The 25,829-nt window shown below is 37.2% G+C and overlaps 1 protein-coding gene across 2 annotated transcripts in view; it reads right to left on the bottom strand.

Annotated features, from left to right (window-relative positions):
* Positions 1 to 25,829, bottom strand: part of NACC2 (NACC family member 2) — a 120,835-nt gene that overhangs the window by 54,491 nt on the left and 40,515 nt on the right. Inside the window, exon 2 of one of the 2 annotated variants that reach the window (XM_023494359.2) lies at positions 991 to 1,133. The exons of the other annotated variant lie outside the window; for it this stretch is intronic. The gene's annotated coding sequence lies outside the window, so the exon portion shown is untranslated. The remainder of the gene's footprint in view (positions 1 to 990; positions 1,134 to 25,829) is intronic. 2 annotated transcript variants of the gene reach the window in all.

Raw genomic sequence — 25,829 nt, 5'->3', positions numbered from 1 at the left:
CCTCCACTAAGATCAAGACTGGTTCACAGACTGTGAAGGGGATAATAAAGACTTTAGACTCCATTTCTGTCTATCCTCGTGGTGACTATCCTGGTGAGACTAAGGCCCATCCGGAAGACATCCAGAAAACTAGCCCGGACATTACACCGGAGTCAAATATCTGAGTTCAAATGTGACTTGGAGGAGTTGAGAGGACCCTTTGTTTGAATCTGATCTCAAACATTTCCTAAGCTGTGTGACCACAGACAAATCCCTTAATCCTACTTTGCCTCAGTTTACTTATGTGTAAAAATGAACTAGAGAAGGAAATGACAAACCATTTCAGTACCTTTGCCAAGAAAACCCCAAATAGCTGGACATGACTGAAATGATTGAAGCACAAAAGATCGATAGTTAGAATAATAAAACCAGAAAACAGTCAAAAACTGTTGACAAAAACAACACATTCCATTAAGCTAAAGTGTCAACTACATAACCTTCATGAGGCCCTCAAATATTTTCAGGTACTACACCTGAATCAGATTTAAATGTAACTAGGAAAAGATTTAACTAAATGATATACAATAAAACAGATGATATTACATTTTAAAACTAAGTTAATATGCATTTGGCAGAAATTTTTTGTCTAATTTATTGTCCCATTTCCATCCAAGGTATACTACACCGTCTTACCTACCCAGAAGAAAAATTGAATGTATGTGAAGTCATTGCTGAAAATGGGTTGGTTACTTTCCCATGAAGACCTTGATTTCTCCATCAAGAAAATGAATAGTCTTCAAGTAAGACTTTCAGCTCAGATATTTTATTCCGTATGAAAATAAACAAAGGACTTTAGGAATCCATATTTGTAGATCACAGAGACCACACTAGACCAGAGATTCTTAGCCTGGACTATATATATAGTAACTGCATTTTGACAAAATTGGTTTCTTTATAATATCATGTTTTACTTTATGCGTTTAAAAACATTGTCAAAGGACAAAAACAAACCTCATTTTACAGGAGAGAAAACTGATGAGGAGGAGTGACTTTTTGAAGTTACATAGTTAATTAAGCAAAACACTGAAATTCAAACCCAGGTCTTCTGACATGAAATCCAGCACTTCTTCCGCTACAAATGTTGACTTCATGTGCTACCAAAAAAAAAAAAAAAAAGATTTTTAAAAACAAATACAGAATTTTATCTTTAAGAGGCCCTTAGTATAGAAGGCAAGCCTTCAATATTCGTATCGACATGAAAAGGTGGTGGTGGAAATTTTAATAACCACTTGTTATTTGGTGCACTACTCAGAGGCACTTAAGAGATTGTTGTTTATTTGTGTTTTCTTAAGCCTCTTGGATTTTAAATAAATAATAAGCCTCATCTCCAGCTTGAAAGTTTCAGGTTACACATCAGAAAACACCCACATCATCAAAACTAAATTCATTTAACCACTGGACAATGCCTTTCCTAACCAGCTTTCCAGCTTTTTGCAATCCTTTTAATGATTTTTCTGGGAAGTATTTTGAGGAATCAATCCTTATGCCCTCCCAATGTAGCTCAATAGATAGAATGACAGGAAGACCCAAGTTCAAATACTGTGTTGACCCAAGGCAAGTCACAACCTGTTTGTTAGACAAATTAATTCTGGAGAAGATTCCAGAATCCTTCTGAGTTTTCTCAGTTGTAAAGATGGAGATGAACAATACCTACCCTTCTTTGATAATTGTGAGGATTAAATAAAATTTACAAAGCACTTAGCACTGTACCTTGTTGGTATCGTTCCACTGTACCACCTTTTTGGTGCTATATAAATGCTTATTCCATTTCCCTCAAGTTGGCAAGGGATCCTGAAACTCAAGGATGTCTTGAATTTTAAATGTTTATCCCACAATGAAAAACCTTAGCACTAATGAGGAAGTCTTGTGAATATAGGTGTGAGGCTTGTACCAGAAGACATGGATTTCATGGGTGAACTACAAAGAATACTGGACTGGAATAAAGTTCAAAATCCATTTGTAAAGATTAAACCATCAAACTTCAGGTTTTTCTACAAATCAAGGTAATAATATACAGGCAGTAGCTATCCCTACAGCACTCTTGGAAGGATCAAATGAAGCAATGTTCTTCTAGCTGTCAACGTACAATATCAGCAACTCGGGGAAACGAGTTGTGTGGAAAGCACAAGACATAGGGATAGATAGGATCGTTCCTTCAAAATGAAGATACAAATGACCTATTTCTACAAAAAATATTTATAAGCAGCTCTTTTTGGTAGTGGCCATGAATTAGAAATTGAGGAGATGCCCATCAATTGAGGAATAGCTGAACAAATTATGGTATATGATTGAATATTATTGTGCTATAAGAAATGCCAAATAGATGATTTCAGAAAAACCTGACAAGACTTATATTAATTTATGTGAAATGAAATGAAGAGAACCAGGAAAACGTTTTACACAGTAACAACAATGCTATAGGATCAAATTGTGAATGACTTAGCTATTATCAGCAACACAATGATCAATGACAAACCAAAGGATTCATGATGAAAAATGTATCCATGTCCAAAAAAAGAACTGATGAAGTTTAAAAGCAGATTGAAGTATGCTTATTCTTTGTTTTTCATGTATGTGAGATCTTGTCTTCTTTCACAATGTGATTAAGAAGAAAATGTGTTATACAATATTACGCATGTATAACTTCTATCAAACTGCTTACCAACTTGGGGGGGGGGGGGAAGGGAAGGAGAGAAGGGCAGAGGGAGAAAGGAAGGAAAATTTCAAACTCAAAATTTTAAAAAATGAAAAGTGAGAAAAAATAAAATATATTTTTAAAAAATTACCCAGACAAAAGTAGAGACAGTTTAAGAGGATAAAATAAATAGTAGTAGTAGACAAAGTAGTATTCTGGACTTGTAGTCAGAAAACCTGAGTTCAAATCTCATCACAGAAATTTAATAGATGGGTACGCCCTGATTACAATTTACTTAACCTGAGTTAACTGAGATGCCCCAGTTTCTTCCTCTATAAAATGAGAATAATAGCACTCATTTCTCAGGATGATACAGACAAAATGAGACACTATTTCTAAAGTGCTTTACAAACTTAAAAGCATTAAAAAAATGCAGCTCATACTGCTGTACTTGTTTCTATATGGTTTGAGAGGGCAAACTAGAACACTGGGTGGTTTTTTTGCTGAGGCAATTGGGATTAAGTGACTTGCCCAGGGTCACACAGCTAGGAAGAGTTATGTGTCTGAGGTCAAATTTGAACTTAGATCGTCCTGACTTTCAGGGTTGGTGCTTTATCCACCACATAACTTAGCTGCCCCTCGAATGTAACTTTCTAACAAAGCTTAGGAGTCTATCAATAGAACAGGGGCTCTCTCATAAAACAGCAAATTTTCATCATTGTAATTGTTCAGTTGGAGTCTAGAGTCAAACAAAATGCCTGCTCCATTCTTCTTCCCCATATTTGGCCTTCATACAGGTTGTCTCATCGGCTTAGGATTCTTTCCTTCGATACCTCCATCTCGGAATGCCTAAATTCCTTCAAACCTCAGTTCAGAAGCCTTTTCTAAAAGGCTACCTAGTTATCGGTGCTATCCTTTTACACAAAGTACTTTTAAATTACTTACCAACGTACCAGCACTTGGCTTCCCGAGGGAATCCACCCCCCACCCCCCCTTTTTGTCTCTGTAAACCTACCTTCTACTATACTGGTGGGGAAGGGAGAGAGGAGGGGAAAGAAAATAAGCATTTATTCATTGACAACTATGCACCAAATGATACACACAGGAAACACTCAATGTCTGCTAAAAAAAAAAATGATCTAGGTCTTCTTGAACCATTTGGTCTAATTCCAGAATCATAAAATCAGTCTATGTACTCCGAGACTATTTGCTTCACTGGAAGACCTCCTAGAACCTGAACATTTTCATAAAATCCTAAAGGCTCACAACTTTCAAGTTAGAAAGAAGCACTATCAATATCCTACCCAAATAAGAGACCTCTACTACACCAATTTCTATTTCTAGCACACTAATTTTTAAAAATATTTTCTTGTTCTCCAATTATATATATATAAAGACAATTTAGGAATTTAAATTTTTTTTTGAGTTCCAGATTTCTACCCTCCCATCCTCATCTCTCTGCTTCATAAGACAGTAAAGTAAGCAATCTGATACAGGTTATACATGAAGCACATTAAATTTTTTTTTTTGAGGGGGAGAATAAAATGGAGGCTCCTCCCACATTACAATCTGCTACATTAATCCATTCACCAATGAAACATCTACCATGAACTTTCTGCCCTCATTCCACTGCCCTGCTCTGTAGGCTGGTAAGAGGTTGACCTCAACATGAATAACATTTTTCCCTTCTGAAACAAAGTTGGTGGTGGCAACGGCTGCAGCAGCCACCACCACCATCGTAACCAGCACCACCAGCATCCTTTTTCAAGAGCATCAGAAAAGATTGGGATGGGGATTTGGTTCCCCAACAATCATGGCCATCCTGCCAACTGGGGTGAAAAGTAGGCCATTCGGGAAATAGGAAAAGCGAACAGATCTATTGTCAAGCTTAGATTTGCTGAGCTTCTTAGTTTTGGGGCAACCTCAAAATGGGATCCAGTGGAAGCAGTATATTCTCTCTGGCTTGGTAAACATAATAATAATAATAATAATAATAATAATAATAATAATAATAATAATAATAATGACAAATAAATAATCAAGCTTAGCACTGAGACCCACTTTTGCCTACTTTCTTCTGATAATCACTAATTCTCCTATTCAGGACCACCTTTTACCATGTGTTTACTACATCCTTTTCAGGCTTCCTCAACTTTGCCAGGGTTCCACAGAATAAAACGAGGAACAAGTAAACCTAAGTTTTCACTAGAAGAAAAGCTATGGTGATACCTTCTGGCCAAATTACGAGGAGAGCTCATGCAGTGGACAAAGGCAGCTTGCAGCTTTGTCCATAGAGACAGAAAAATAATTGTCTGCATTCCTCTCCTTTGGCATTCCTTCTGAAGTAGCATTTCAGACTCCCAGACCTCATCAGCCAGGTGGCCAGAAGGACTAACTGCACATTGTTCCATCCATAAACACCTCTTATTTGCTTTCCTCCTTTTCCCACCGTTCTCACAATGCTCCACACCCCCACCACCTTCTCATTGCAGCAAAGATTCAAAAATCGGTTCCATTTTTTCCAAAACAGAAGCAAGTTCCTAGCAGCTGCTTGTCCTTTCTCTAACTTTAGGAGTTGTCAGAGAGAAGTGACTTGGAATCACACTTCCCTCCTGCGGGTTGCAGAGACCAGGTGGACTAGCTCCCTGAACCCCAACTCCAGTTAATACAATTTGCATTTAAGGCCAAGTAAAAGCAAACTGCTCCGGGGAAATGCAGGGCTTTTTCTGCTGTCCGTATGTACCCTGGCATCTCGCCCAGACCTATTTTTAAGCCCATTTACTAGAAATCCCACAAATTAAAGGAAATACGGATAATGTAGTAAGAATCCTTTGGGCCAAATAAAAGCTACACATAATTTTCCTTGTGCTTCAGTGTAAGATTCTTAACCACAAAACCCAGATTTCCCCAAAGCTCTTTTGCAACATGGAGAGAATCTTGTTTTGTAAAAGAATTTTTTTTCTTTCTTTCTTTTAAAGAAAAAAAGTTGCTTTGATTCACTTCTGGATTACAAGGACTGACTGCAGACAGGCTGGGAATCAGGGCCTGCCTTTGAGCCAAAGACCATAAAAGGTAATTACCAATATGAAAAATAAAGACATAAATACAAATACAAAAATTTTATGACTCTTGAATGCATATTATTAACTGCATCAGGAGACGGGCAAAATGTGTTTGTATGAAGCAGGCCTTTAACTTGGTATAGGGAACATCATTCTTCCCCATAGCAGTCAGTAATCTATTCTTATTTCCTTTGCTCTTTGTAAAAGGTGTGATAATTCTGGGCTCTTAAAAGGATGAACAGGACTTTTAGCCTCAAGACACAGTAAACTATTCTCTAACTCACCCTTTTGGGAACTTGGATATATACACAAACACACTGAATAAATCACATCCATAGACAGTTCTGAGGAATCATCTAAAGCAACTACTTGTTTCTTTGGTCATATCGTACTCCAGTACCAGAAAGATGCGCAGATGACCTGTAATAAGCTTTGTAAAGAGGGAGATGAATCAACCAACTAACTTGTACAATAAGGAATGAACAGTAAGTATTACTGGGAGATACAGATAAATAAAACATGAGTTCTGAATAGAAAAGCTGGGAATGCTCAATACCAAAGGAGTGGTAGAAATACTGTTATTACTTTTCAAAATCTCAGTTAAGGAAAGGTTAAGTAGCTAAGTTCATTCATATGAACTTATGAATCTCACCTAGGATCCCTGGCAAGTGGTCATCAATCAGGTCTTGGGGAGATCCAATGATTTATTTAAAAAGAGAAATTCATCCCTCACCCGAGCTCTAAGCATCCCAATTCTTTTGGGATAGTTCCAATAACCTTCTAATAACCTTTTTCCTTCTATAAGGTGTGAATCTAGTTCTCAAACTTTAACTCACTGCTGCTAATTCTGCCTTCTGAAGGCAAGGGGAATACATCTAATCTCTCTTCCACAGGAAAGTCAGTCACCCCCATTCTGTCCAAGTGACCCTCATAAAGCAGTTTCTCTGAGAGAGAAAAAAGAATCACTACAAATAGAGGTGATCAGGAAGATAGGCTTTGGGGAGGAGATAGGCCCCCTAGCAAGAATGAGCAAGGCAGGGTGATGACAGGTGGGGTCTTGAGGAACAAAAGAGAACTGAGAAGGGGGATGGCTCTGCTCTTGTAGTTTCTAAGGACAGAATCTTTCTTAGCAACAGAGATCCTTCTAGGTAAGACAAGTTGGGGATAAGAAAGAAAACAGAAAGGGGAGAAAAGTACAAAGAAAAAAAAATTCCCTTTAGCTGGACAATTTTAAAGCTTTCTACTTAATAACATCAAAGGATTTCTCATAGAGGTTGAACTCTTCTGAGGTTTTGAAAGAAAGGCAACTTAATTCCTATATCAGCAAAATTACCCAAAATACAAAATGAACAACATCAGAATCTACGTGGAGGTTGTTACAGCATTCAATTGTGATGTATACAGCACTTATTTTAACCTTTATGAAATTCTAAATGTTTGCTAAAGCAAGGCCAGAAAACCTTAAATGCCACAAACTTTATAAAATTTGGTTTTAATTAAGGGCAAACCAGTTTGGATTTAAAACTCTCATCTCCAATCACACAAAGATGGAATTTCAACACTTTCTAGATGGAAGGGCCCCAGAGCTTGTCCATTGAAACACCTTCATATTAATTTAAAAAGTCAAAAAGTAAGGCTGTCTATATAGAAGATAAATATGAGTATAGTAAAAAGAATGCTGGACTTGAAATCCAAAGACCTGGATTCAAAAATCACAATTCCACTACTTATAATTCTCATGTAACCTTGAGTAAAGTCTGTCACAGCTTGGTGCCTGTTTTTTCATCCGTAAATTGGAGATAAAATTATTTTATTGCCTATATCACAGGGTTGTTATAAGGGAAATGCCTTGTAAAAAAAGCAAAAGAAATTAGTCATCTCCATTTTCATTATTTGTCATTTGTGCCTCCCCAGTTTTACACTGAGTAAGTGATCCAATCAAACAAAAACCAGGATTTAATGAATTTCAAGTCAGTGTTCATTAACAAAATGTCCAATTCAATTCAACTTATGACTATGGTGTAGGGAAGAAATCTCAACCATCTGGAACCCATCAGATGTGGGTTCAAATTCTAGTTCTGCAATTTAATATCATAATGAATAATTTAAGACTTACAGTGACTTTGGACAATGCATTTAAACTTTCTGAGCTTCAGTTTCTTCATGTATAAAAATGAAATTATTTCTGTATGCCCCTGGGCAAGTCATTTAACCCCACTTGCCTCTTAAAAAACAAACAAATGAAATTACTGGCCTCAATGACTTTTGAGGTTCTTCTCAGCTCTAAATTGGTGGCATTGGGACAAGTTACATTAATATATTACAGGAAACTCAACTTGATGGCTTGTGGGGTTCCTTTGAATATTCTATGTTCAATTTTGTGCTGGAGTTTCTTCCAACTCTCAAGTTCTATGATTCTAAGACTTTTTTGAGAGTCTCCTCTTCTCTATCAAGAATCCTACACAGCTTCTCTTGGGGTACGTACGAGAGAATCATAGGATCTTAGATATTACATTTCTCTAATCAAAACCCTTTATTTTATACATGAGGAAATGAAAGCCAGAATGCTTAGGGATTCAGCCAAGGTCACACCCATAAGAAGTTTTTGAAGTCATCCATGCACAGTATAGACAGACTCTGGTCAGATTCCTAGCTAGTGTTCTTTCCACTGCTTCGCAGAACATAGAGAAGGGAGTAAAGAGAAGAGCAGTTGGATCTAGCTGGAACAGAGGATATTTATTGGTAATCTATAGCCTGGGAAAACATAAGATAGGTTAGGCATTTCCAGAGAGGAGGGTATGGTAAAGCCATAGACAAAAAAAAAAACCTGGGAGTTTCCAACAAATATCTATTTGCTGACTTTTTTTTTCAAGGAGTGGGAGGTCAGGAGGAAGAAAGGGAAGAAGGAAGGAAGAGAAGGAAAGAAGGAAAAAAGGCAGAAAGGGAGGGAGAGAAGACCCGATTTGGATGATATGTAAATGCTACTCTAGGAAAATCATTTAAATAGCCAAGTATTCAAATCTCATTAGCAATTTAAAAAGCACAGCTCAATCAATCCTCAGCAAGATAAGGGGAGAGGAGGAGAGTTAAGACCCCAGCATGGGTTCTAGCAAATATACCCACAAAACTTCAGAATTATGCAGGACGCCAAGACCCTAAGAGTAGAACCAGCTTGATGGCCAAATCCTAGTATTGCTTCAATAATCACAGCCTGCTTGGAAGGGATCCAAGGTAGAGGCACTTTCCACTGAATTCTCCTAGAGTAAAAGTAGGGATAGAAAACTTAAAAATGTCTTTTCTGACTTTTCGCTCTCACACACACACACACTATCTCTCTCTCTCTCTCTCTCTCTCTCTCTCTCTCTCTCACACACACACACACACACACACACACGGCTATAAGAACAGTAACAAACTGGGGTGAACTTGGCTCTCCAGGTCCATCTCTCACTAGCTACATGATGTCTCCCTTTCTAGTCCTCAGTCTCCCCCTCTCAATGAGAGGATATTAAACTGACCCAACCAACAAGATTTCTAGCAAATGAAATCAGAGAACATGACAAATTAAAAGGCACAGTCATACAAAGACTCTCTGGGTTCCTCTTCCTCCTAGGGAGAACCATTTCTTTCTTATAAGTTATAGACTACTGGAATATTACAAATGAAAAACTTTTGTCTGTCACTGTACCATAGGTACCAGCAATCAACTTGACTGGAAAAAGTATGGGTTCCTAATGGGGAGAAGATTTTGAATAAAGAAGTTATTATTAACAAGAGAAGCAATCTTAAAAGAGTTGGTCTAAGCTCTTAATTTTAAAAAGAAGGAAACTAATATTAGGGAAAATATATATTGGTACATACAGGGTATCATATCTAGTAAGTAAAGGGGGGAGGGTGCGCCTCTTTTAGACTCTCAAATCATTTCTCTTTCTACTGAAACATAGTTTCTGGTAGGGAATGCATTCTGAGTGGAACAAATGCAGTTTATATTTGTATGTATTGGGGATGTGGGATGTGGGGTAGGAGAATGAACACAGAGGGAAAGTCAGGAGATAGGCCCAGCTCCACGAAGGAAGGTGTATTAGAAATTAAAGCATGTGGGGAAATAAAATAGGCTAGCTGGTTCCAGAGTAGAGGGCAGCTTGTACAGAGCTTTTCCCAGAGATGCTACAAAGAACCAAATGTGCCGAGATAGCCCGCCACAGAGTACACCTACACATAGTCCATAAGACTTAAAGCCCTTTTAAAAGATAGCTTTTCCCTATACTGTAAGAAAAAATGGAAGGATAAAAGAAGAATTTATTCAGTGTCTTACTATTTGTCAGATACTATACCAAGCACTTTATAATTATAATTTTATTCAATACTAACAAAGAAGCTATCAAGCAGCTATTATTATCCCAATTTTACATCTAAGCAAACTTGAGTCATGGAGCAGTTAAGTGACATGCCTAGGGTGATTCAGCTAGTTTGTAATAAGTCTGTCATTGGACTCAAATCTTTGGATCAACCAATGCAAACTCCTTAGTTACTACCTAAACATTGTCCAATAGGCAAATAAGAAGCTTTTTAAATTTCTTTTTCATTACAATTTAAACCAAGGAATTGTAATCTCAGAATTCTACAGGTGGGCAGGATTGTAGTCTAGCAGGCTACACCTGAATGCAAATAAATGGCACAGCTATTCAGGATAGATCACCAGACCAGAAATGGCACATATCCCTCCTTTGCTTGACTACCCTAAACCTTCTCCACACCACCACCAATAAATAGCCTTCTTGTCTGAAAATTTTCTCATTTTCTTTTGTCAGGTTCTTTCAATCTCTAATGGACAGAGAACTAACTTCTAAATACTCCCTATAAAATACATATTTACAAACAATTACAAACTGATTATTTTTTTCAATGTTAAAGCATATAGGAATTCTTTTTGTTCTCTCACAAAAAAAGACATTCTCTAAGAATCTGATAATCCTTGTGGACCACACCACTTTGAAACAAAAAAATAAATGCTGCAATATGAGAGACACCTCAGTTCGATCATGATTATGCTATTGACTACCTGCTTTTATAGGTGTTGGCTTCTTCAAGAAAATGGGGTGGTTGCTCTAATGACCTCTAAGCTACCTTACAACTCTACCTGGAAGAGCATGTGGATCCTTAAGGGAAGAACAATAGCAACCAGGAAGAAGTCTAAAGCTTGTTCAGACTGTTCAAAAAAGATATGACAGGGGGAGCATTTCATGAATGCCAGTCTTTTTCTGAGGTCCACATGAATGAACAGTTGGGGATGCTAACAGTTTGCTTCTGGAGAGGTTTGTGTGGGAGGTGGGGTTTCTAAAATTTGTAATCTTCTAGTTCTTCAAAAACCAAAAGAGAATTTTTAAAAAGATTTTTCTGTCCCTCCAAAGGCCCTAAAACTATAGAAAGAAAAAAACAGACAAAAGACAACGCAAAGTATGGTTTTACTGACCAGTTAGCCAAAAACCACTGTTATTGTGAAATTCAGGAAATTTTGCATCAGCTTAGTACCTTCTGAAATACTAGTGAGGCATAGTACCAATAGTGCTCAATTCCTGTGTACACACAAAGTAATCTTTCTCCACTCATCAACTCCAACATTCCCCCTCTTTTTTAAGGAACAACAGCTCCCTTTATTAGAGGGCTTACAAAAGGTTGTAAATCACCTTATGATTTGAATGGGTTAAGTAGGGATAGATCAATTTTTGCCAGTGAGAAAGCTGGGGGATTAGAGAGAAGAAATAACTTATTATATAAGCTTAGATTTAGTGCTGAAATTCTGACTGCAGCCCAGGTCTCCTATTTCTACCTTTAGAATTCTTTCTATAGAAACAGAATCATTGTTGGAGCCTACTCCCAAAAATTGGGGAAAATAAGCAAGCTAGTACTTGGAAGAAAGGTGGATCACTTCTTAGTTGCTCCTTTGGTCCATTCTAGTTTCCATCTAAGGCCTCAACCTATTGGTGATCTTTTTGTCCAAATATTTTATTATTTAAGGAAGGAGTGAGGGCAAAAGAGAAGAAATTTAACAGTTTTCTTGGAATGTTGTTGTGCTGGTCCAAAGCACATATCTTCATACCTATAGAGCAGCTTGAGTGTGTGTGGTCCACAAAGTAATCTTGGGATCAAATTCTGCCTTACACACTAGCTCTCTGTGGCCCTGAACAAGTCATTTAAACAGTACAAGCCTGTTTTCTTTTCTATAAAATGGATATATCTGCTTCCCAGTGTAGTTGGAAGGATCAAATGAAAAAGCATATTCAAAGTGCTGTGCAAACCTTAAAATACCACATTAAAAATGTTAGTGATTGTATCAAGAACTGACCTACATTACTGAATCTGTATCCCAAGGAAATCTAAAAGGAGGGTATAGGACCTATACAACTATGTATGTAGCAGCTCTTTTTGTGGTAGCAAAGATTTGGAAAATGAGTAGATGCCCATCAACTGAGGAATGGTTGAATAAGTTGCAGCATAGGAAGACAGTGGAATATTATTGTTCTATTAAAAATGAACAAGCTAATTTCAGAAAGGCCTGGAAAGATTTACACAAACTGATGCTGAGCAAAACAAGCAGAACCAGGAATACAATGTACACAATAATATCAAGAATGTGTGCTGATCAACTATAAAAGACTTGGTTCTTCTCAATGGTTCAGAGAGACAAAGCAATCTCATTAGACTTTGGACAGAAAATGCCATCTGCATCCAGAAAAAGAACTAAGGAGACTAAATGTAAATCAACATATGAGATGTTCACTTCTTTTTCTGGGTCCCCCTCTCCCCCATGGTTTTTCCCTTTTGCTTCAATTTTTCCCTCCCAAAATGATTCACAAAGTAATGTGTTTTTAAAATCAATTTCGTAAGAGAAAAAAAAATTTTTTTAAAAAGTGAACTGGCATACACTTTACCAACTTTCAGAGTAGGGATCTCGGCTTTTATAGAGAACAAAAGAAGAATCTTAAATCACTACAGAAATAGGGGACCCCCTTATCAGAGTCATCACAAATAAAAAGTTACAGTCCAAGACTCAGAAAGAAGGAAATATCAGAAACGTGGCTTTGACAAATCTCCCACATCTTCCTGGGTTCAACCATCCCATAAGATCTACATACCTTTTTTCCTCTTCCACAATTTTCTAATAGTTTTTCCAAGTTCCAGCCTATATATATCCCGTTGAAAAGTAAAAGTGCTTCTTAGAAGATAGGCTTTTGTAACAAAATTCTTGAAGTCCAGTGTATTCCACACACCACCCCAATATATAGAATTCCTTATTCTGCCCTGCTTGAGACTAAGAGTGTAGCAAAATCTTCAGTTCTATAACATTATCAAGATCATTGAAATTTTTAAAAATTTATTAATTATCTACTTTATTGTCTTAGAGCACTGTGACTTGGGACATGTCACTTAATTTGCCTTCCTCAGTTTCTGTAAATTGGAGATAATTAATAATAATGCCTACTTTTTATGGTTGCTGTGAAAATAAGACAAAATTTGTAAAATACTTTGCAAAACTTAAAGCCTTATATAAATGCTAGCAAGTAAATGACAATAATTATGATCCTCCATGCCTCAGAAATATAAAACCTGAACCAGCATAACTAGAGTTCTGACCCCTAAGAAACATTTCAAATGCTCTACTGTCCCATGAAACCCTCATTTTAAAGCAGCATGCACTTCTATGTGACTACTGAAGTTTTAATACAGAAGATGTATCCACCATGAGAACAAAAGCTGATATTCTATTACCCTATAAGAGTTGTCTTGAGAAGCAATGCTCTTTTAAAGATCATTTCCCTGCATTTGGTTAAAACAGCACTGAGAAATTCCCTAGGAGTTCAATCCTGCCAGCAGCAATGGGAACCTGGGGACCAAGACAGCACCACCATCTGTTGAGGAGCATCTAAAGATTTCCCTGGGAAGGAAAATGGATCCTTAAATCAAAAGGGAGTCGAGTGTTTGCTTAGTTACTTATTGAGAAATGAAATCCTGCCTCAGCTCTGGTGAACCTAAGTACCAACTTTGATTCACCTCTTGAATTCTCTAATGCTCCCCAAGGGAGCACTGAAGGTAAATATGTTAATTTGACTTCAATCACGGTTTTTCAAAAAGGAGAAAAAAAAAAGAAGAGGGGGAAAAAAGGCTTATACTATATTAGTTTTAAGGTACTGAGCCTTAAGATTATTCATGAATTTCTGCATATTTTATACTCAGCAAATAAACTTCCAAAGTTCTGTAAAGGAGTGAAGAAATTATTCAGAGTAAGCAATAATGAGCTACGTGGTATATAGGAGACTGATGCTAATGATAATTTTTTTCCTTCAATAATTTGACTTATACCAAGCTCTGTCAAATTTATCTAGTAGGTATTTGCTTTGCTAGGAGGCAGAGCTTTAAATAGATGCATAATTAGGAATTTTGGTACCTGGTGTAAATTGTGTGTTTAAAAAAAAAATTCACTTTCAGCACTAACATCTTAAAGATGCTGGAAGTGGGGAGCAGATCAGAGTTTGATTAGAAAGGAGCTAGGGTACCTGGGGGGAGAGGGAAAGGAGAGAGAGAGAGAGGTAGGGGAAAAGGGAGGAAATAGGCCATCTGGTGGCTTTTTAGTTTAACTAGTTCTTCTTGCTAAGTAGGTGCTAACACCTACTATAGTTGTGAGTCCTCTCAGTGCCCCATTAAATTAATTTCCTGAAAGAAATCTGTTGATTGCCCTGGTTATAGTACTAGCTTTTTAAGTCTTCATTCTTGCTATCCTTCCCATAGCTTCACAACTCCCGTTCCAAGGCAAAGACAATGTCAACCAAGACACAATGAAGCTTTAGGGCAAAGGACACAATGTACTGCACTATGATCACTTCCAGGAAAATATTTGCAACATACAAAGAACTTGGGGTAAAAAAAAACAACAAAAAACAAAACAAAAAACTAGTACTTAAACTGTAAATTTTAAATCCCTCTTGTAAACCTTAGGGAATCATAGTGTGGTTCACCTCCCCCTCTCCCCCTCCCCCCCCAAAATAATTTCAACTTGCCTTGGTTTGCATTATGATTTTTAATTTTTTCTCTAGCAGCAGCAGCAGCCAATTTACCTTGCTAATTACGTCTGGCTCAGTCTAATATTAAAATGAGTCTGCATTCCTGGAGCACACACCCACTGAGAGTGGGGGGAGGGGTCCGGAAACTGCTTAGTAGAGAGAAGCCAGACCGGACTAAGATATTTCCTAAGGATGAGTCAGATGTGAATTAAACAGTAGATTTTAGTTTAGTATTAAATGTTGAGGGTTGATACTCCTTCAGCTTAGCCTCATGGCTCACACAGCCAAGCTACTTTTTGTAGGGCAGTGTGGTACAGTGAAAACAGAGAACTGGAAGACTTGAGCAAAATGGTGGGTGGCCTGGTAAATTAATGGAACATTGAACTGTACTAAAACAGGCATAGTTCATAAGGAAGGAAGTGATGATCTATAATCTTCAGGTTAGTCAGACCACGTCTGAATGCCCTTTAGAAAGAACTGTGACAATCTAAAATTTATTCGAGTGAGGACAACTACCACAGCAAGAGGAGAGGGAACAGCAACTGGAAACCATTTCATTAAGATTACTTAGAGAAGAAAATTTGGCTCTACTTGACTTGAAAATTATACTTAAAGGGAATTAAATAAAAACCTTTTTGCGTATTTTGATAGGCTATTTTTGTCATGTGAAAGAGGCGTTATAACGGATAAACAATATTTGAGAACTTTTATAGGGCTAGATTTTAGTTCAAGGTAAAGGAAAAAATTTCCTAGGGACTAAAAACTTACCCCAAAGTAGAACTGTTCTGTATTCTGCCTCACTGCGGGTTTTCAGACTGGAGGACTACTTGTTGGCAGTGCTGCAGGAAATATTCTTAGTTAAGTCTTAGATTTGACTAAAAGGTCTCTGAGATTCTGTATTTTAGACTGGACTCTTGCCATATGCAACATGATCTTAGGCCAGTCACTCTCTATTGAAACAGATGGTTTTGAATGTCATCTCCACGTCCTATTATTCTATCTTCAATGCTCTAGCATGCTGGGTCCCAATGGTCTTCAAATTCTAACATTTATAGATTATTCTGCTACCTTTTCTTTACCATTAACTGTCCTACAATCTTCTCTACATCTTCAAATTCCTATGTAATTCAATTCAGGGACTATTTGGGGCTTGGCTGGGACAAGTTCACACTAGTCTAAGGCAGCAAAGAATCTGCTACACAAGAAACCTAAGCACGCTGGCCATCTCAACACTGCCAAAAATAATTGCCTATACTTTTAGCAAATTTTCCTACTTTCAGCATGTTCAAGAACCTTGAATAGCATTCACAGCCCAACACCCAATAAGCATCCTGACAACCACTTCTACATGCACCTTCTCCAGACACGCATGTTTCACTTTACCTAGCAAACAACACAGGGCGAAACATTAGATCTTCAATGTCATATCAGTGGTTCTGTCTTGGATGCTTGGGTTTCAAGTCAAGTTTTTACCCTTACAGAATCTCCCTAAAACATTCCAATCTTTTACTTGAGTTATTCTAAAACTCTTCATACATTATGACATTGTTATCTAACTTAAAACTCTTTACTGAATCTATTATATATTTTTCACATGGATACAGCTTGTTCCTTTCCATACTTCCATCTTTAAGTTCCTTGAGGATAGAGACCCTGTGTTACATTTCTATCTCCTTAATTATAAGAATTACTAGAAAAAGTACATCAGTGTTCTGTATACACTTGATATACTGAATCAAAGGGTGACAAATTAAGATGAGAGGAGATTCATAAACATTGAGGGTACAAATAAGGGTCTTTTTTGGCCTACCTCTTTGGTCTCTCTAACATTGTAAGTCAACATATGATATCACTTCCTGACATTGACTGGATTTTGAGGAGGATTAACTCAATGAAGGGTGAAAAAAGAAATTTAATCAAAATTATCAAAACCATCTATATCCCCAGTGACTTAGAAGAATTCATGTGCAATTTGTCATACCAATTGAAAAAGATGGCATTCATACAAAATCTGTACCTCACCAGTGAAAAGATATTTGGGCCATCTGTAGCTATGGACTCATTAATAAAATAAATAGCAATAAAGCTTTTTAATACCTCTTAGTGATGCCTTGTACTCAAGGTTTTTGCATTTGTCTTCCCCAATCACAGACTGAGCACCTAAACCTAACATCAGTCAAATTGTCTGATTATGTTGTCAAGCTTGATCTTCCTAAAAGCACAAGTCTTGACTATATCAACTTCTCTACTCAGTAAACTCCATTGACTTCCTACTGGCTCCAGGATCAAATATAAAATCCTGTTTATCTTCATTCACATGGTCCTATCCCATCTTTCTAGAATTCTTAGTTCACACACCCCCATCCCCACCAACCTTTTGTGATCCATTGACACCAATCTCCTTGCTATTCCTTGTACACTCTCGAGTATTTTCATTAACTGTAACCTATATCTAACACTCTCTCCTCCCTCCTCATCTTTACCTCTTGGTCCTATTGTCTACAAAAATTCTCTCAGTCCTTCTTAGAAATCTTAGTATCTCCCTTTAGTGCCTTAGTACTCCTTTATCTTGTTTATACATAACCATATTCCTATGGGTTCATTATAAGCAAGGTTTGTTTTTTTTAATTTTCTTTGTTTCTCTAGTGCATAACAACACAGAGCCTGGTATGCAATCAATGCTTAATACTTCAAGGAGAAACAGGTAAAGAGAATGTATAGTTCAATGAAGCCCATTCCCTCTGATGGAGACAGCTTAGAGCCCACATCCTTTTTCTAATGATGGGTGAAGACTGGTTCAAAATGACCTAGAACCATCCGTAATATAATTGGTATAATGCTATACATCTACGTTGCTACTTTGAAATTCACGTAAAAGGCATGATCTCATGACCAGGGATATGTTTACTTTGAAGCAAATAAAATATTTCTAAACAACTTTGCTTATGCATCAATAGAGAAAGTGGAAAGAATCTAATCAGTGGTACATGAATGTTTTCATTTCTTTTCCCATCTCTTTATCTTCTTAATAATAAATACTGTTTTGTTTTGTTTTTTAAGGAAGACCATTAGAAACCTTTAGAATATTAAAAGTCTGAAAAATCACTTGTCAGTTTAAGACGTAAACCAATAACCAGCATGGCTGCATCTGATAGCATTTCTTGTTCTCCAGGAAAGAGCAGTGGGTTTCTCCTGCCTGCCTGTAACCCCACTTTGCTATGCATTAATTGATGGGGGATGAGGAGATGGAGAATGCTTTTAACATTGTGAAAGCTCCAGAGCCCAGGGGATCAAGGATCACAAATTGTGACACCAAGAAAATGTACATTCACAATCATGCAAAGAAACCCAGCACAGGATTCCCAAAGAAAGAAATCCAAGGTGAATACCAGAAAGAGAAAATATGCATCTGTAAGTCCATAATTGTAAATAACCAACACCCAAGATAAAACACTGGATCTTGGGCAGAATGACAAGGTAAATACACCCCCAAGTCATGTTTATTTAGGGTTCCATTAATAACCTAGAAGAAGAAAAAAATGTTTTAAAAGTCACTAGCTTCTATAGAGATTAATAAAGATCATGGCAGGGGAAGATGGTGGAGAAATACAGCAGAGGAAGGAACTGCAACAAAATGACAGGGCTGACAGTTCAGCCAATATGGAAGTTATACTACTTTATTTCTTATAAACACTTTGGGGGAGAATGAGCACTTAAAGAGCTTTTAAAAAAATTATAAAGAGGAAAAAAATCTCCCTGCAGTAAATGGGAACCGACATTTTGGAATAAATGGGTTCTTTGGAACTGTTACAGTCAAGTAGAGCTACATATTTAGACATCTTTAAAATGTCCTGCTAACTTTATGGACCAAAATAGCTTTGAAGGCCATTTGTATTTTGATTCTGCATACCTCCTGAATGAGAAACTATGTTTACAGGTTTCAGTACCTTTAATAAAGTGTGCAGGGAATGATTAAGAGGACATTGGTACTGCAAATGCTGAGGAAATTGCCTCCTGAAATTTCGTAGAAATTAGTATCTGTAATCAAAGTTGCTAGTACTCGAAGCCGACCACTCTATACAATTCCCCTTTCAGTGACAATTATTTCAAAAGCTCCCTTTTAAAAAATTTAACCAGAAGAAGATACAAGGAGGAGCTATCAGGAACTTCTGAGACCAGAAAGTGCCTTTTATCACAAACAAGGAAGCTTTAAAATAGACATATTTAATTACCACCTCAATGCTGTCGACTCTCGTCCACTAATCTTGCTCTAAAGCTCTCTGCTGACCTCAGGTCTTAAATCTCCAACCACCTTTCATATGATGTAAAAAAAATGCCCTGTAGACAGCTTGAATGCCATGTCTAAGAGAACTTATCTTAAACCTTCACAAAACAACACCATCCTCTCAGTCCCTCAGGTTCCCACCCCTAAAGTTTTCACTATCTCTCACTGCTCTGTGCCAACTCCTTCCCTTCCCTCGCCCCCCCCCCCCCCAAATCCAATCTGTTTCTAAGCCTGGTCATTCACCTTTGCAAAATCTCTCAGACACACAACCTTCTTACCTGCAGTACTGCCACCACTCTGGTGGGAATCCTTATACTGTTAAAACAGCCTACAACAATGGGCCTGCCAACTAACTATAAGTCTCTCTAGAATTAACATTGTCCTCTATTCAGTTACCAAAGTAATTTTCCTAAAATGCAGCTCTGATAATCACATGACTCCTCTCCACTGACTTCCTACTGCCTCCAGGAGCAAATACAAAATGGTTTGCTTGGTTTTCAAAGCCCTTCACAATCTAGCATCCTGCTACTCTTCTTATCTTCCTACATCTGCTATTCCTAGCCATGTATTCTTCAATCTGGTGGTACTGGCTTCCAGAATCCTCCAAGAATCTGTTCCTCATTACTTTCCCTCAGCCTCCTGGAGTCAGAAATAAGGTCCTATCTTTTATTGTAAGCCTTCCCTTATCCCTCCTCAATTCTAGTGTCTTCCTTCTCTGCCGTTTCCTAGTTATTCTGTATTTAGCTTGTTATGTGTGTATCCATACATATATATGCACAAATATACAAAATTGGTTTGCATGTTGTTTCCCTCATTAGATTGAAAGCACTCCAAGGGCAAGAATTGAATTTTACTTTTTTTTGTATTCCAAGCTTAGTATAGAATCTGGTACACAGAAGAAGCTTAATAATGTTTATTAATTGTTATGTATATGAGAATAAGTCAAGGTGTTATTTGCCAAAGGTGTAGAAGCAATTAGAGGGAAGATTCAGGGAGAGTTCTGGGTCATCCTCTGTCATAATGAAACAGGTTTGACCTGAGGTCAAAATAGCTTTCTGATGACAAGATGGTATCCCAGATTTGTTGTCACTCCCAACACGAATTTTCATTGTAGGGATGGTGGGAATGGGTTCCAAGATGAAAACCTGGGCTTTACTTCTGACTATATTACTGACTTGCTATGACTTTGAGCAAGTCATTGCCCTCTGTGTTCTTATTTGTAAAATCAAAGAATAGGCCTAGATTATAATTAGAATCACTTCTAGCTATTTATGAAATCCTATGTTTTATTGACTCTAACACCTTATAAATTGTTCCCATGTACTCCAGGGGTAACTAAACAAGGTCAATAGTTTACAGCTATAGAAGATTCTCTTGAAAAAATAAGAAGGTATTCAGAATTATGAATGTAAATAAACCCCTTAGTATCTATTCTTGAACCACATTCTAGAGCCACTAAGTGAGATCTTCCATTAATGAGATCAGATTTGATAATATGGTGATGAAATTTTGCCTGAAGGAAGAGATCAGAATAGACACCTTTTCCCAGCTAAATTCATAAAATTATAAACTCTTTTAAAAAAAAGACTTCGAACCAAGAGATCATTATATACTTCAACAACAATACTATATGATGAACAGTTCTGATGGACCTGGCCATCCTCAGCAATGTGATCAACCAAATCATTTCCAATGGAGCAGTAATGAACTGAACCAGCTATACCCAGAGAAAGAACTCTGGGAGATGACTAAAAACCATTACATTGAATTCCCAATCCCTGTATCTTTGCCCGCCTGCATTTTGGCTAATTGTACAATATTTCAGAGTCTGATTCTTTTTGTACAGCAAAATAACGGTTTGGTCATGTATACTTATTGTGTATCTAATTTATATTTTAATGTACTTAACATCTACTGGTCATCTGCCATCTGGGGGAGCAGGTGGGGGGAAAGAGGGGAAAAATTGGAACAAGAGGTTTGGCAGTTGTCAATGGTGTAAAGTTACCCATACATATAATCTGTAAATAAAAAGCTATTAAAAAAAAAAAAAAAGACTTCGAATAAACCTTAAAGTGACCAATCTAACTGCTCACTCCCTGTTGGTTACATATGAAAATCCCAATTATTTCCCCACACAAAACTATTTCTGTTATCAACCAGCTTGAAAGACACATCTTAAAAAACCACCTACATTGTAAGAAACACATCTTATTGATGTTATTTACTAGGAGTAGTGAGGAAGAGAGGAGGGAAACAAAGAGAATCCATAGAGTAAAAAGTATCCAAGAGCAAAGGGGATCAATGTATCACCACACACGTGTAATACACACACACACACACACACACAGCTTAAGCTTTACAGCTAAATTTACAAGTTGTGTCCAACGAATGCAAGGGCACCAGGTCAGACATCCCATCTGCTTCACTTTGATAGTCAAACAAACATGTTCCCATGTCAGTTAAGTGTAAAACTGGAGCAGCATTCTTTTTCAAAGAGTTCTGGCTTTTCCTTTGCAAACTACAGGGTTGAGAAAGACAGTTGCTTTCTTAATTTGTGCCCTGGAAGGAATGAATTGATTTCCAAATACCCGGGGTTCTTTACAGGCTTCCATCCCCTTAATAGGTTATCAGTGTTTTCCATACCAGCCAGTGTCCTCCCAGATCAGGGGCATCACCATTACCACCTTCAAATTATGTGATCTCACAAAATTTGAGGGTTAGACTTGGATGTCAATTTGCTCCTTGGTAGGGCTGACAAGAAAGTCTTAAGTTTTGCTGACAAGCTGAATCATTCCTCCTCCAACTCTAATACATCATCTAGACATCCACCATTGAACAAGCTGTGAGAAGGAGCTGCCCCTGAGGACCCTTCCTCCTTTCCTTCTCTTCTCTCTTTCCTTTCTTTTCCTACGGGTGCTCTGCCCAAAGGAATGCAAATTTATCAGTAAAACTTGCCAAGAAATCTAGGGGCTTACTGGCTAGATTTCTTAACTCAAATGAGTGGTCATCGATTGGCCAAAATAGATCGTAGGCCAAACCTCACCTAGTCATTGTTTTGGGTCCCCACCGAGTCAGAGTGCATGTAAATAGCAAGTTTCTATTTTGAATAGAAACCCAGAAGGTCTCCCTCTCCCAAATTGATTTCTTAAGTAGGTAAAAGATTGCCATTCTCAGCCTCATTTCTTATTGTCTCATTAATCACAGATGGGATGTTGTGTCTGTCATTATGTTTTCATCTGATAAAGATCTAAGGTCTCCCATGGCACCCAAGGCCATCTCCTGTAGTCCTGATCTGTCCCTGGTCACTGGATCCAGATGGTTCTGGAGGGGAACCTGAGGCTACCTCAGTTAAATTCAACTCACTTGCATGCAGCACCTCCCTGATGTCATGGCTTTCTTTAAGAATAAAGGACAAAGAGCAATTGAACAAGCATTTATTTAATGCCTATAGTATACATGTATTTGTGGAAAATGATGAGAAATAAAGTTTAGAACACAAAACATTTAAGTGTTGGAAAGGACTTATGGAATTCACTAAAGCAGAGACGTGAGACAAGAAAATTCATTATTAAATGCAAAATAATATGTAAGTACTGTACTAAAATAAAAACCTTTACTATTAAAGTGGGCAATTAAGGAAGGCTTTATGAAATAGATGGCCAAAAAAATAAATAAGTTATGTCAAGAAAAGGACAGAAGGCATCCTGGTTATATGTAACAGCATGAATTTCGGTAGAAGTCCATATGGAAAACCAATTTTCAAAAGTGCTTTCAGATCAATTATTTTCTTGCCTTTTCCTTCTTAAAAAAACACACAACCTGGTGAAGGTACGTGAAGTTAAGTATCACTGATCTAATCTTATACATCAGCACTGATAATATTTGGGATCCATTACAAGTTTCTTTTCCTAATTTACTGTGCAGCCATGGGAAATGTCAACCATTTCATAGATAAGATGCAGCCATGGGGTATAGACTGAATAGTTTCTAAAATGAATGAACTGAGGCCCAAAGACTTGAAGTGACACAATAACATTCATATAGTGCTTAATATGTGCCAAGCACTGTATTATGTACTTTACAATTGTTCTTTAATTCTTACAAGCCTGAGATAGATGCTCTCTTATCCCCATTTTACAGATGAGTAAACTAAGGCAAAAAATCATTCGTTTAATAATTATCTGAGGCCATGTTTGAGCTTATGACTTTCTAGCTCCAGGTTTAGTGCTCTATCCATCTGGACACTGAAAATCACACTACACTTACAGTAGATTAGAAACCACAATGTAGATGTCCTATGTCGGTTTTTCATGCACTGTATGATGCAGCCAGATGAACTACAATGAGAAAGAAGAGGGAAGGGCTGGCACATTTACAAGAAATTGTGACGTGGCAAAACCATGGGATAAACTGAGGTTAGAAAACTAGAATCACCGGGAGTGGGGGAAGGTAGGAGAAAACTCAGCATGGAAACCAGTTGGAAAATAGCTGAACTAAGAATGAGTGTGATCCTTTCTCTAGCTTCACAACATCAGGTAGAATGGTATAGAAAACTTACCACTTAGACTGACTTTTTTTTTTGTTTCCCTCTCTCCTCTTCTGCCCCCAATCCTTTCTATTGAACTAAAAAAAAAAGAAAAGAAAAAAACAAAGAAAAAAAGAGGGATATTAGACTAAGTGAAGCTATTTAGATAGGGAGCACAGTGCAGTGCAGAAAAAACTTTCGTCTACCAATGTAGGTGAGCATCTTTTCTTCAAATTACAATCTTAAAGACAACTTATTGAGTTTTCTATAGCAGAGGTGGTCAAATTAATGACCACAAAATTCCCCAATGGCTAAACCAGATTAAAATATAATTGGGAAATATTTAACAAAATAAATGAAAATGCAACATAAAATTAACTTGTGATTTTCAGATTTATTTCTATTTCAATCACATTTTTGGTCTAAGCAGGAAGGAAGCGATAATGATTTGTCAACCATTTCATAAATAAGATGTGTCAGAAAAAGAACTTAAAAGGTATCTTTAGTTTGTCAATCATGGTTGCCCCTACACTGAATTAGCAAATACAAGGAACAATTGCTCTAAGGGCAATGCAGGATTAGATTTTGAGAGGCTCTGGTGTAAACATTTACTTTTACTTTTAGCCCTTTTCAAAGTGTCTCACTCATGCACATATCTACAAAATTCCTCTTCTTTCTTCTGGGTATATTTTAAATGTTGTTATTTCATTACTCCTGAACAAAATGGTCTGCAACAGTCCAACTCATCCCTGAGAGAAATTTATCTAACACTTGTTTTTTCAGTGAAAACCCATCATGTCCTTCTTGGGCTTAATTAAGAACACCAGATCACACTCAATCACTAAGGTGTGCATTATTTTAGTGAAATCATCAACAAAAAAGCACTAAAACATGAGAATTGAGAAACTCTTTTCTTGTCTTGATCTGAAAGGATAGCGAATATTGATTTTAGAATTTCAAACACATTTTATGAGTCCATGAATTTATAAATACAGATTATTCAATCTACATCAGATTGCTTACCACTTCTAATGTTTAAAAAAAAAAAAAAAAAAAAAGGAAAAAATATAGTGTTTCAAGTAATGAGGGCTGAAGTTCTTCCACTTCACTGAAAGTGACTCTTCCCTTTAATTATTGAGGTGAAATGAGAAACACTGTTGACTATGGCAAATTTATTAGTCAACCAACCCATAGTTAGAGTAAGTGTCTGAAGTATTCGGATTCATAGTGTCTTCTTTGAGGAATTTTCCAAATCCTTTCTACAACATATACTTGAAAGTGAGAAGAAATGACACAGGAAATATCAGACAATAACTAAATATTAGATTACTTTATAACAATATAAGTATTAATAAGTGTGTAAAAGAAAATCTGATCAGTGCAAATGCAAGTAAAAAGAGGATAGGAGTTAGGACTTTAAAACAGAATATGAAGCAGGGATATTGAGGTGAAAGGGCATTTCACAAAGCAGTAAATAATCAAGAATTTGGAGGTAGGAATTTAACATGGCATATGCAGGAGATAGAAAGGAGCAAAACCTGGCTTAAGTAGCAGGTGGAAAAGAGAACACTGGAACAAAGAAGGCCAAATTATAGAAGGTCATGGGCACTGGAATAGAAGAATGTATATTTTAAACTGGAACATCACTTAACAAAATTATTCAAAATGGTATATACATCTTCACTTAATCCTCAACTCTCAACCCAACACTCTGCACCTTACAGAATATCAATTCTGGACTAAGCCTCTCTGGGATGTCAAGTGGAACAATGCTCATTCCCAGGAAGCATTTCCCTGAATAGTATAGTTCTCCTTTGGAACTCCACATGCATCAAGAGAACCTGCCCTATTCCCAGGTATTACAGGCAATTAGAAGCTGTTAGGGAGAGGAAGAGGGCAAGAAGGAGGTCAAGAGAAGAGGGAAAAGAACAAGAGAGAGGCATAAAAGCTTTTTAAGTATCAGAACCTATAGTACCAGCTAAACCTCTTGGGGGGGGGGGGGGGGCGGAGAGCAACCGGAGAGTCCAATAAAAGGTCCAAATTAGAAATACCACCCTTTAACTGAGAATGAATTTAGCCTGAACTCATATGCTGTTGCTGCTGCCTTGTTTTACTGAACAATTTACACAGTTCACCCTGCTACAGAAATCCAGTGTCCTTTAGGCTGTTCAATACATCAGTGTTTAAAAACACCTAATACCTTTCTCTCCCTTTCACTTCCCCT

This window comes from Sarcophilus harrisii, chromosome 2, assembly GCF_902635505.1.
Source record: "Sarcophilus harrisii chromosome 2, mSarHar1.11, whole genome shotgun sequence".
In the NCBI taxonomy this organism is placed as follows: domain Eukaryota; kingdom Metazoa; phylum Chordata; class Mammalia; order Dasyuromorphia; family Dasyuridae; genus Sarcophilus; species Sarcophilus harrisii.
This window is presented reverse-complemented; position numbering and strand designations above follow the sequence as displayed.